This window comes from Nomascus leucogenys, chromosome 12, assembly GCF_006542625.1.
Source record: "Nomascus leucogenys isolate Asia chromosome 12, Asia_NLE_v1, whole genome shotgun sequence".
NCBI classification, from domain to species: Eukaryota; Metazoa; Chordata; class Mammalia; order Primates; family Hylobatidae; genus Nomascus; species Nomascus leucogenys.
The window spans coordinates 62,508,645-62,521,804 of NC_044392.1; the positions used below are offsets into that span (position 1 = coordinate 62,508,645).

General features: G+C 37.3%; 1 protein-coding gene across 5 annotated transcripts in view; it reads right to left on the minus strand.

Annotated features, from left to right (window-relative positions):
- Positions 1 to 13,160, minus strand: part of MAGI3 (membrane associated guanylate kinase, WW and PDZ domain containing 3) — a 286,956-nt gene that overhangs the window by 199,334 nt on the left and 74,462 nt on the right. The window lies entirely within an intron of this gene.

Below are 13,160 nucleotides of genomic sequence, written 5' to 3' on the forward strand. Positions count from 1 at the left end.
GGAATTCAAAACAAACAACTTACTGAAGCTCAGTGAGTTACAAGAGAATCCAGACAGAAAATTAAATGAAGTCAGGAAAACAATGCATGAACAAAATAAAAGAAATCAAAAAAGAAATAGAAACTACAAAAAAGAAACAGAAATTCTGGAACTGAAGAATACAATGAATGAACTGAAAAATTCCATAGAGAGCTTTCAACAGCATACTTGATCAAGCAGAAAGAAGAACCAGCAAGCTCTAAGATGGGTCATTTAAAATTACCCAGTCAGAGGAACAAAAAGCAAAGGGAGTTAAAAAGAGTGAAGATAGTCTATGGCACTTATGGAGTATCAAAAGAACCAATATATGTATTACAGAAATAAAAGAGAAAGAGAAAGGGGCATAAAGTTTATTTAAAGAAATAATGATGAAAACCATTCCAAATCTGGAAGAAAAAAATGAACATCCAAATCCATGAAGCCCAAAGAACCTGAAATAGATTAATAATAAAGAGATCTTTACCAAGACACATTTTAATCAAATTCTCAAATGTCAAAGACAAGGAGAGAATTTTGAAAGCAGCAAATGACTAGTCACATACAAGGGAACCATTTTAAGACTATGAGTATATTTCTCAGCAGAAACTTTGCATGCCAGGAGAGAACGAGATGATATATTTAAAGTACAGGAAGAAGAGGAAGGGAGGGGTGTTCCAAGATGGCTGAATAGGAACAGCTCTGGTCTGCAGCTCCCAGCGTGATCAATGCAGAAGATGGGTGATTTCTGCATTTCCAACTGAGGTACCTGGTTCATCCCACTAGGACTGGTGGAACAGTGGGTGCAGCCCACGGAGAGCGAAACGAAGGAGGGCGAGACATCACCTCACCTGGGAAGCACAAGGGATCAGCAGATTTCCCTTTCCTAGCCAAGGGAAGCCATGACAGACTACCTGGAAAAACAGGACACTCCCACCCAAACACTGTGCTTTTCCCAAGGTCTTAGCAACCAGCAGACAAGGTGATTCTCTCCCATGCCTGGTTCGGCAGCTCCCATGCCCATGGAGCCTTGCTCACTGCTAGCACAACAGTCTGCGATCTGAGAGACTGCAGCCTGGCTGGGGGAGGGGTGTCTGCCAGTGCTGAGGCTTGAGTAGGTAAACAAAGTGGCTCGGGGAAGCTTGAACTAGGTGAAGCCCACTGCAGCTCAACAAGACTTACTGCCTCTAGACTCCACCTCTGTGAGCAGGGCATAGCTGAACAAAAGGCAGCAGAAAATTTCTGCAGACTTAAACGTCCCTGTCTGACAGCTCTGAAGAGAGCAGTGGTTCTCCCAGCACAGCGTTTGAGCTCTGAGAACAGTCGACCCTCAAGTGGGTCCCTGACCCCCGTGTAGCCTAACTCGGAGACACCTCCCAGTAGGGGCCAACAGACACCTCATATAAACAGCTGACCCTCTGGGACCAAGCTTCCAGAGGAAGGATCAGGCAGCAATATTGGTTGTTCTGCAATACTTGCTGTTCTACAACCTCTGCTGGTGATACCCAGGCAAACAGGGTCTAGAGTGGAACTCCAGCAAACTCCAACAGACCTGCAGCTGAGGGAACTGATTGTTAGAAGGAAAACTAACAAACAGAAAGGAATAGCATCAACGTCAACAAAAAGGTCATCTACACCAAAACCTCATCTATAGGTCACCAACATCAAAGACCAAAGGTAGATAAAACCACAAAAATGAGAAGAAACCAGAGTAGAAAAGCTGAAAATTCTAAAAATCAGAGCACCTCATCTCCTCCAAAGGTTTGCAGCTCCTCACCAGCAACTGAACAAAGCTGGACAGGGAATGACTTTGACAAGTTGACAAAAGTAGGTTTCAGAAGGTTGGTAATAACAAACTTCTCCGAGCTAAAGGAGGATGTTCGAACCCATCGCAAGAAAGCTAAAAACCTTGAAAAAAGATTAGATGAATGGCTAACTAGAATAAACAATGTAGAGAAGACGTTAAATGACGTGATGGAGCTGAAAACCATGGCACGAGAACTTTGTGACGCCTGCACAAGCTGCAACAGCCGATTCGATCAACTGGAATAAAGGGTATCAGTGATTGAAGATGAACTTAATGAAATAAAGCAAGAAAACAAAGTTAGAGAAAAAAGAGTAAAAAGAAATGAACAAAGCCTCCAAGAAATATGGGACTATGTGAAAAGACTAAATCTACATTTGATTGGTTTACCTGAAAGTCATGGAGAGAATGGAACTAAGTTGGCAAACACTCTTCAGGATATTATCCAGGAGAACTTCCCCAACATAGCAAGGCAGGCCAACATTCAAATTCAGGAAATACAGAGAACGCCACAAAGATACTCCTCAAGAAGTGCAACCCCAAGACACATAATTGTCCGATTCACCAAGGTTGAAATGAAGGAAAAAGTGTTAAGGGCAGTCAGAGAGAAAGGTCGAGTTACCCACAAAGAGAAGACCATGAGACAAACAGCGGATCTCTCAGCAGAAACCCTACAAGCCAAAAGAGAGTGGGGGCCGATATTCAACATTCTTAAAGAAAAGAATTTTCAATTCAGAATTTCATATCCAGCCAAAATCAGCTTCGTAAGTGAAGGAGAAATAAAATCCTACACAGACAAGCAAATGCTGCAAGATTTTGTCACCACCAGGCCTGCCTTACAAGAGCTCCTGAAGGAAGCACTAAACATGGAAAGAAACAACCACTACCAGCCACTGCAAAAACAGGCCAAATTGTAAAGACCATCAAGGCTAGGAAGAAACTGCATCAATTAACAGGCAAAAAAACAAGCAAACATCATAATGACAGGATCAAATTCACACATAACAATATTAACCTTAAATGTAAATGGGCTAAATGCCCCAATTAAAAGACACAGAATGGCAAATTGGATAAAGAGTCAAGATCCATCAGTATGCTGTATTCAGGAGACCCATCTCATGTGCAAAGATGCACATAGGCTCAAAATAAAGGGATGGAGGAAGATCTATCAAGCAAATGGAAAGCAAAAAAAAAAGCAGGGGTGCAATCCTAGTCTCTGATAAAACAGACTTTAAATCAACAAAGATCAAAAGACACAAAGAAGGCCATTACATAATGGTAAAGGAATCAATTCAACAAGAGCAAACTATCCTAAATATACATGCACCCAATCCAGGAGAACCCAGATTCATAAAGCAAGTCCTTAGAGACTTACAAAGAGACTTAGACTCTCACACAATAATAATGGGAGACTTTAACACCCCACTGTCAATGATAGAGAGATCAACGAGACAGAAGGTTAACAAGGATATCAAGGACCTGAACTCAGCTCTGCAACAAGCAGACCTAATAGACATCTACAGAACTCTCCACCCCAAATCAACACAATATACATTCTTGTTAGCACCACATCACACTTATTCTAAAATTGACCACCTAATTGGAAGTAAAGCTCTCCTCAGCAAACATGAAAGAACAGAAATCACAACAAACTGTCTCTCAGACCACAGCACAATCAAATTAGCACTCAGGATTAAGAAACTCACTCAAAACTGCACAACTCCATGGAAACTGAACAACTTGCTCCTGAATGACTACTGGGTAAATAACAAAATGAAGGCAGAAAGAAAGATGTTCTTTGAAACCAATGAGAACAAAGATACAACTTACCAGAATCTCTGGGACACATTTAAAGCAGTGTGTAGAGGGAAATTTATAGCACTAAATGCCCACAAGAGAAAGCAGGACAGATCTAAAATTGACAGCCTAACATCACAATTAAAAGAACTAGAGAAGCAAGAGCAAACAAATTCAAAAGCTAGCAGAAGGCAAGAAATAACTAAGATCAGAGCAGAAGTGAAAGAGATGGAGACACAAAAACTCCTTCAAAAAAATCAATGAATCTAGAAGCTGGTTTTTTGAAAAGATCAGCAAAATAGATAGACCGCTAGCAAGACTAATAAAGAAAAAAAGAAGAATCAAATAGATGCAATAAAAAGTGATAAAGGGGATATCACCACCGATCCCACAGAAATACAAACTACCATCAGAGAATACTATAAACACCTCTACACAAATAAACTAGAAAATCTAGAAGAAATGGATAAATTCCTCGACACATACACCCTCCCAAGACTAAACCAGGAAGAAGGTGAATCTCTGAATAGACCAATAATAGACTCTGAAATTGAGGCAAAAATTAATAGCCTACCAACCAAAATAAGTCCAGGATCAGAGGGATTCACAGCCGAATTCTACCAGAGGTACAAAGAGGAGCTGGTACCATTCCTTCTGAAACTATTCCAATCAATACAAAAAGAGTGAATCCTCCCTAACTCATTTTATGAGGCCAGCATGATCCTAATACCAAAGCCTGGCAGAGACACAACAAAAAAAGAGAATTTTAGACCAATATCCCTGATGAATATTGATGCGAAAATCCTCGATAAAATACTGGCAAACTGAATCCAGCAGCACATCAAAAAGCTTATCCACAACGATCAAGTAAGCTTCATCCCTGGGATTCAAGGCTGGTTCAACATACACAAATCAATAAATGTAATTCATCATATAAACAGAACCAACAAAAAAAAACCACGATTATCTCAATAGATGCAGAAAAGGCCTTCAACAAAATTCAACAGCACTTCATGCTAAAAACTCTCAATAAATTAGGTATTCATGGAACGTATCTCAAAATAATAAGAGCTATTTATAACAAACCCACAGCCAATATCATACTGAATGGGGAAAAACTGGAAGTGTTCCCTTTGAAAACTGGCACAAGACAGGGATGCCCTCTCTCACCACCACTCCTATTCAACACAGTGTTGGAAGTTCTGGCCGAGGCAATCAGGCAAGAGAAAGAAATAAAGGGTATTCAATTAGGAAATGAGGAAGTCAAATTGTCCCTGTTTGCAGATGACATGATTATATATTTAGAAAACCCCATCGTCTCAGCCCAAAATCATCTTAAGCTGATAAGCAACTTCAGCAAAGTCTCAGGATACAAAATCAATGTGCAAAAATCACAAGCATTCCTATACATCATTAACAGACAAACAGAGCCAAATCATGAGTGAACTCCCATTCACAATTGCTACAAAGAGAATAAAATACCTAGGAATCCAACTTATAAGGGATGTGAAGGACCTCTTCAAGGAGAACTACAAACCACTGCTCAAGGAAATAAAAGAGGACACAAACAAATGGAAGAATATTCCATGCTCATAGATAGGAAGAATCAATATTGTGAAAATGGCCATACTGCCCAAATAATTTACAGATTCAATGCCATCCCCATCAAGCTACCAATGACTTTCTTCACAGAATTGGAAAAAACTACTTTAAAGTTCATATGGAACCAAAAAAGAGCCCGCATTACCAAGACAATCCTAAGCAAAAAGAACAAAGCTGGAGGCATCACGCTACCTGACTTAACCAAAACAGCATGATACTGGTACCAAAACAGATATATAGACCAATGGAACAGAACATAGCCCTCAGAAATAACAACACACATCCACAACCATTTGATCTTTGACAAACCTGACAAAAACAAGAAACGGGGATAGGATTCCCTATGTAATAAATGGTGCTGGGAAAACTGGCTAGCCATATGCAGAAAGGTGAAACTGGATCCCTTCCTTACACCTTATACAAAAATTAATTCAAGATGGATTAAAGACTTAAATGTGAGACCTAAAACCATAAAAACCCTAGAAGAAAACCTAGGCAATATCATTCATAACATAGGCATGGGTAAGGACTTCATGACTAAAACATCAAAAGCAATGGCAACAAAAGCCAAAATTGACAAATGGGATCTAATTAAACTAAACAGCTTCTGCATGGCAAAAGAAACTACCATCAGAGTTAACAGGCAACCTACAGAATGGGAGAAAATTTTTGCTATCTACCCATCTGACAAATGGCTAATATCCAGAATGTATAAAGAACTCAAACAAATTTAGAAGAAAAAAACAACCCCATCAAAAAGTGGGCAAAGGATATGAACAGACACGTCTCAAAAGAAGACATCTATGTAGCCAACAGACACGTGAAAAAATGCTCATCATCACTGGTCATCAGAGAAATGCAAATCAAAATCACAGTGAGATACCATCTCATGCCAGTTAGAATGGCAATCATTAAAAATTCAGGAAACAACAGATGGTAGAGAGGATGTGGAGAAATAGGAATGCTTTTATACTGTTGGTGGGAATGTAAATTAGTTCAACCATTGTGGAAGACAGTGTGGCGATTCCTCAAGGATCTAGAACTAGAATTACCATTTGACTCAGCAATCCCATTACTGGGTATATATCCAAAGGATTATAAATCATGCTGCTATAAAGACACATGCACACGTATGTTTATTGCAGCACTATTCACAATAGCAAAGACTTGGAACCAACCCAAATGTCCATCGATGATAGACTGGATCAAGAAAATGTGGCACATATACACCATGGAATACTACGCAGTCATAAAAAAGGATGAGTTCATGTTCTTTGCAGGGACATGGATGAAGCTGGAAACCATCATTCTCAGGAAACTATCACAAGGACAGAAAACCAAACACTGCATGTTCTCACTCATAGGTGGGAATTCAACAATCACACCACTTGGACACAGGGCAGAGAACATCACACACTGGGGCCTGTCAGGGGGTGGGGGGGCTGGGGGAGGGATAGCATTAGGAGAAATACCTAATGTAAATGATGAGTTAGTTGATGGGTGCAGCAAACCAACATGGCACATGTATACCTATGCATCAAACCTGCATATTATGCTCATGTACCCTAGAACTTAAAAGTATAATAAAAAATAAATAAATAAAGTACTGGAAGAAAAAAAAAATGTGTCAACCAAGAATACTACACCTAGCAAAGGTGTTCTTCAGAAATAAAGGGGAGATAAAGACTTTCCTAGAAAAATAAAAGCTGAGGGAGTTTGTAATCACTGAACCTGCCTTACAAGAAATGCTAAAGTGAGTTCTTCAACTTAAAATGAAAGAATGCTAATTGACAACATGAAAACACATGAATTTTAAAAAGTTACTATAAATTCAAATTCAGAATATGCTAATACCATAATAGTGGTGTGTAAATCGCTTCCAACTCTACTATAAAAGTTTAAAATGTGTTAAAACAACTTAGCTATAATAATTTGTTAATGGATATACAATACAAAAGATGTAAACTGTGACCTCAATTACATAAAATGTGGTGGGAGGAAAAGTTAAAGTGTAAAGTTTTTGTAGGTATTTGAAGTCAAGTTGTTATCAGTTTAAAATAGACTGTTATAAGATGTATTCAGTAAGCCTCATGGTAAATACACACATACACACACATACACACACCTGTAGTAGGTACACAATAACATAAGTAAGAAGGAATCAGAGCATATCATTATAAAAAAAAACTATCAAATTCCAAAGGAAAGTAGAGAGGAGGAAACAAACTACAAAACATTCAGAAAAAAATTAACAAAACGGCAATGGTAAGTACTTACCTATCAATAATTATTTTAAATGTAAAAGGATTAAATTCTCCAACTAAAAGACAGAATGGTTGAAGGCTTTAAAAAACAAGATCTCCATCCTGGCTAACATGGTGAAACCCTGTCTCTACTAAAAATACAAAAAATTAGCCAGGTATGGTGGCAGGCGCCTGTAGTGCCAGCTACTCAGGAGGCTGAGGTGGGAGAATGGCATGAACCCAGGAAGCGGAGCTTGCAGTGAGCTGAGATCACGCCACTGCACTCCAGCCTGGGCGACAGAGCAAGACTCTGTCTCAAAAAAAAAAAAAAAAAAAATCTATCTATATGCTGCCTACAAGGAACTTTAGCTTTAAGTATTCATATAGGCTGAAAGTGAAGAAATGGGAAAAGATATTCCAAGCAAATGGGAACTAAAAGAGAACAAAGGTAGCTATTCTTACATCAGACAAAATAGACTTTCAGTCAAAAACTATCACAAGAGACAAAGGTCATTATGTAATAATAAAGGAGTCAATTCATCAAAAGGATATAACAACTGTAAAAATATATGCACCCAACATATGCACCAGAACATCTAAATATTAATAAACAAAGCACATATTAACAGAAGTGAAAGGAGAAACAGCAATGCAATACAGTCATGAACTGCATAATAATGTTTTGGTCAACAACAGACTGCATATACAACAGTGGTCCCATAAGATTATAATGGAGCTGAAGAATTCCTATAGCCTAATGATGTTGTAGACATTGTAATACATTACTAAGGTGTTTGTGGTGATGCTGGTATAAAAAAACCTAATGTATTGCCAGTCATACAAAAGTATAGCACATACAATTATATTCAGTAAATAATACTTGATAATGATAATAAAAACTATGTTACTGGTTTATGTATCTACTATATTATACTTTTATCATTGTTTTTAGAGTGTACTCCTCCTTGTAAAAAAAAAAAATGGTAACTGTAAAACAGCCTCAAGCAGGTCTTCCTGTAGTCTTTTTTGATGTAGGTGTTTACTGCTATGAACCTCCCTTTTAGAAAGGCTTCTGCTGAATCCCTTAAGTTTTGGTATGTTGTGTTGCCATTTTCCTTTACAATTTTTAAAAATTTTCATTTTGATTTCTCCATTCACCCACTGGTTGTTCAGGAGTATGTTGTTTAATTTCAACATATTTGTGAGTTTTTCAATTTTCTTCCTGTTAGTGATTCTAGTTTCATACCATTGTGGCTGAAAATATTTGATATGATTTCAATCTTCTTGAATTTGTTAAAACTTGTTTTGTGCCCTAACACATGATCCCTCTTGGAAAATGTTCCATATGCTCTTCAAAAGAATGTATTTTCTGCTGTCAGCTAGAATGTTCTTTATATATCTGGTAGGTCCATTTGGTCTGTAGTATTAGACCCTCATTTCAGACCATAAACAAAAACCAACTCAAATGGACTAAAGACGTAAATGTAAGACCTGTAAGATTACCAGAAGAAAACACAGGAAAAAGCTTTTTTACGTTGGTCTGGGCAATGAGTTTTTTGGATGTGATGCTCAAAGCACACACAACAAAAGCAAAAATGAACAAATAGGTTTGCATCAAACTAAAAGGCTATATACTATGGATTATTATTTGGCTTTTAAAAAGAAGAAATTCCTGTTATTTGAAACAACATGAATGAACCTAGAGGGTATTATACTAAGTGAAATAAGCCTAGCATAGAAATACAAATACTCTATCTCACTTATATATGGAATATTTTCAAACTCAGAAGCAGAGAGTAGAATGGTGGTTGTAAGGGACTGAGTGAGAGCAGGGGATGGGGAAATGGGGAGATGTTGTTTACAGGATTCTAAGTTTCAGTTATACAATGAATAAATTATAGAAATCTAATGGAAAGCATGGTGACCACGTTAATAATTCTGCATTGTAAACTTAAAATTTGCTAAGTGAGTAGATCTTAAATGTTCTCTATTTTTTTTTAATATAGTTACCACGTGAGGTGATGGCCTCACTTGCAGATAGATGTGTCCATGTGATTAAGTTCTGGTAAATAGGATACAGCATGAAGTGTTGTGTGTAACTATGAAGTCACATACTTTTTCTAAAGCTGCTTGCTTTCCACTTGTTTTTTTCCCCTTTTCCCACAAACTAGAATGCGAATGTGGTGGTGGTGGCAATTCAGACTTATCTCTGCAGACATGCAACACCTTAGGGAATGGTAGAACAGGAGAGAAGAAACAAAACAAGGTCCCTGGATGGCAGTGTGAAACAGAGCTGCCCAATATTCAGAACTGCCTGTCAGCTCAGGCTGAGCAAGCAAGAGAGAAGAAAAAAAAAAGACTATTTTCTGCATGCAAAATGATAATGCCTGCAAATAAATTCATTTTTCTACCTAGAATCCATCTCAATCTTTTGATGGCATATTTTTTAAGCTAAGTTTTCCTGAATACCCTTACGAATGTGTATGAATTAGCAAAAGGTATGTCACTACTGAAAAGAATCATGTGAACGGAAAAAAACAGATAAACTTAGCATATATGGGAAATTGTGGCGGCATGTTAAAAATGAAAAAGAATGTATCTTTTCCCTTGAACCTTATACCCTCCTGTTTTATAACTATTCATTTGTAAAAGATTTATTCAGAATAATAGCATACTGGATTTACAATTAGATATGAAATAAAACTTTCTGTGAGAAATGTTAACAGAAAGCTGAAGGGAAATAAACTTACATTCTTGCCTTTTTGCTTCATCCCCAAAAGTATTATAAATCTATTACCAAGCAGAAATCTCTCCTATTAATAATATAAGAGATAAGTTGATTCTTGGGACCACTATATAAATAACCATTTCATTTTCCCAAAAGTCAAATGATAATTTTTCTTTTTTTTTTTTTTTTTTTTGCGACGGAGTCTCGCTCTGTCGCCCAGGCTGGAGTGCAATGGCGCGATCTTGGCTCACTGCAAGCTCCGCCTCCCGGGTTCACGCCATTCTCCTGCCTCAGCCTCTCCGAGTAGCTGGGACTACAGGCGCCCGCCACCACGCCCGGCTAATTTTTTTTTTTGTATTTTTAGTAGAGACGGGGTATCACCGTGGTCTCGATCTCCTGACCTCGTGATCCGCCCGCCTCGGCCTCCCAAAGTGCTGAGATTACAAGCGTGAGCCACCGCGCCCAGCCGATAATTTTTCACTCACACTACCAGTGGCAACACTTTCTTTATACTTTTCCCAGAGCTGAAAAAAATATTACTGGAAGTATAAACATAAAAACTGATGCTGAACAGAAAAAAAAAAAAAGACTTTGCTTGCTGAACTTCAATAAATCTTAAAGCAATTAAAAGCAGATTGTAAGGCCTAAGTAAACTTTATTCATTCCAGGAAAGCAAAAGAGGCATCAAAAAGTCCCCCAAGTCCAAAACTGCCCAGGATTCATTCATATACATCCTTTCACAATTTTGAAAGTGATAATTATGGATGACCAAAATTACATGACATTTCTTTAGCATACTGGTTAAAGGCACAAACTACAAAGCCAGACTGCCTGAATTCAAATTATTTCCATCACTTAATATTTCTGTGTCATTTTTTTACTTAACGGCCCTGTCTCTGTTTCCTGTAAATGAGGAATATTAATAGAATTTTGCTTACAGATGCTGTTATGAGAACTTAATTCTTCAATTATTAATAGAATTTGGCTCAAAACAAGTGCTATTACTCTTGTATTCCTAGATGTAGGTTTTTTCCTGTATGTGCAAGCGTGTTTATGTATGTATCTATCATATATAGGTTTTAATTCAAAGCTTCAATTCTTCAAAAGGCTTATGGTCACAATTTCTAGAGACTATGTTATTCATTCAACAACTATTAAGTATCTACTATATTAAAGACACAGTAATAGTCAAGATTAAAATGAAAAGGGTCCTTCCCCACGAGGAGCTCACTGTCAGAACAGCACTGTACTATAGAAATATGAGATCTACAAATGTGAGCCACGTGTAGAATTTTAAATTTTCTAGTGGCTACATAAATGTAAAATAAAATAGGTGAAATTATTTCAATAATTTATTAACCAAATATATTCATATTACATCATTGCAATGGGTAATTAATAATTAAAATTATTAATGACAAATTCATTCTTTTTTATATCTTTGAAATTCAGCATGTGTTTTACACTTACGGCATATCTCAATGCAGATGCTACCAGAAATACTCTGATCTACCCAGTTCTTCCCTTCTTCACCTACTGGCACATGACAAAAGCGGTGAGCTGTCCTGTCCAATACAGTATCCACTCATCATGTGTGGCTACTTACATTTAACTTATATTAAATAAAATTAAAACTTCAGTTCTTTGTGATCTAAGATAAGTTGTCATCTCTTTAAAATATCTTGTTATAAGATGTTTTGTGTAAGCCTCATGGTGACCACAATGCAAAAAACCTGTAATAGATTCACCAAAAATAAAAAGCAACGAATTAAAACATACTACCAAAGAAAATAACCACAAAGGAAGACAGTAAAAAAGGAAGAGAGGAATTACAAAACAAGCAACAAAATGGTAGTAGTAAGTCCCTACATATTAATAATGACACTGAATGTAAATGAACTCAATTTTCCAATTAAAAGGCAAAGACTGGCTGAACAGATAAAGAAACAAGATTCAACTTTATGCCACCTATAAGAAACTTAGCACCTATAAAGAAACACAAAGACAGAAAGTGGAAGGGTGGAAAAGATATTTCATACAACTGGAAACCAAAATAGAACAAGAATAGCTATACTTATATCAGATACAATAAACTACAAATCAAAGACTATAAAAAGAGACAAGGTCACTATATAATGAGAAAGGTCATTTTAGCAAGAGGATATAGCAATTATAAATATTTATATACAACAGTGGAGCTCTGAAGTATATATGCAAACATTAATAGATCTAGAGGGAAAGATGGACTGCAATACAATAATAGTAGGGGACCAGGTGTGATGGCTCATGCCTGCAATATCAGCATGTTGGGAGGCCAGGACAGGAGGATTTCTTGAAGCCAGGAGTTCAAGACCAGCCTGGGCAACATAACAAGGCCCTGTCTCTACTTAAAAAATTTAAAAATTAGCCATATGTGGTGGCATGCACCTGTAATCCCAGCTACTTGGGAGGCTGAGGCAGGAGGATCACTCGAACCCAGGAGGTTGAAGCTGCAGAGAGCTATGACCATACCACTGTGCTCCAGCCTGAGTGACAGAGTGAAACACTGTCTCTAAAAAGAAAAAATAGTAGGGAACTTTAACACCCTACTCTCAGTAACAGATCATTCAGAGAGAAAGCCAACAAAGAAACATCAGAGTTAAACTACACACTAGGTCTAACTAACAGAACATTTCGTCTAACAGAAGCAGAATACATTCTTCTCATCAGCACATGGAACATTCTCCAGAAGAGACCATATCTTAGGCCACAAAACAACTTTGAACAAATTCAGAAAAGTAGAAATCATATCAAGTATCTTTTCTGACCACAATGTAATAAAACTAAAAATCAATAACAAGAGGAACCTCAGAAACTGCACAAACACATGGAAATTAAACAATATGCTCTGGAATGACCAAAGGATCAATGAAGAAATTAAGAAGAAAAAATTTTTAAATTTCTTGAAATAAATAAAATGGAAATACAACGT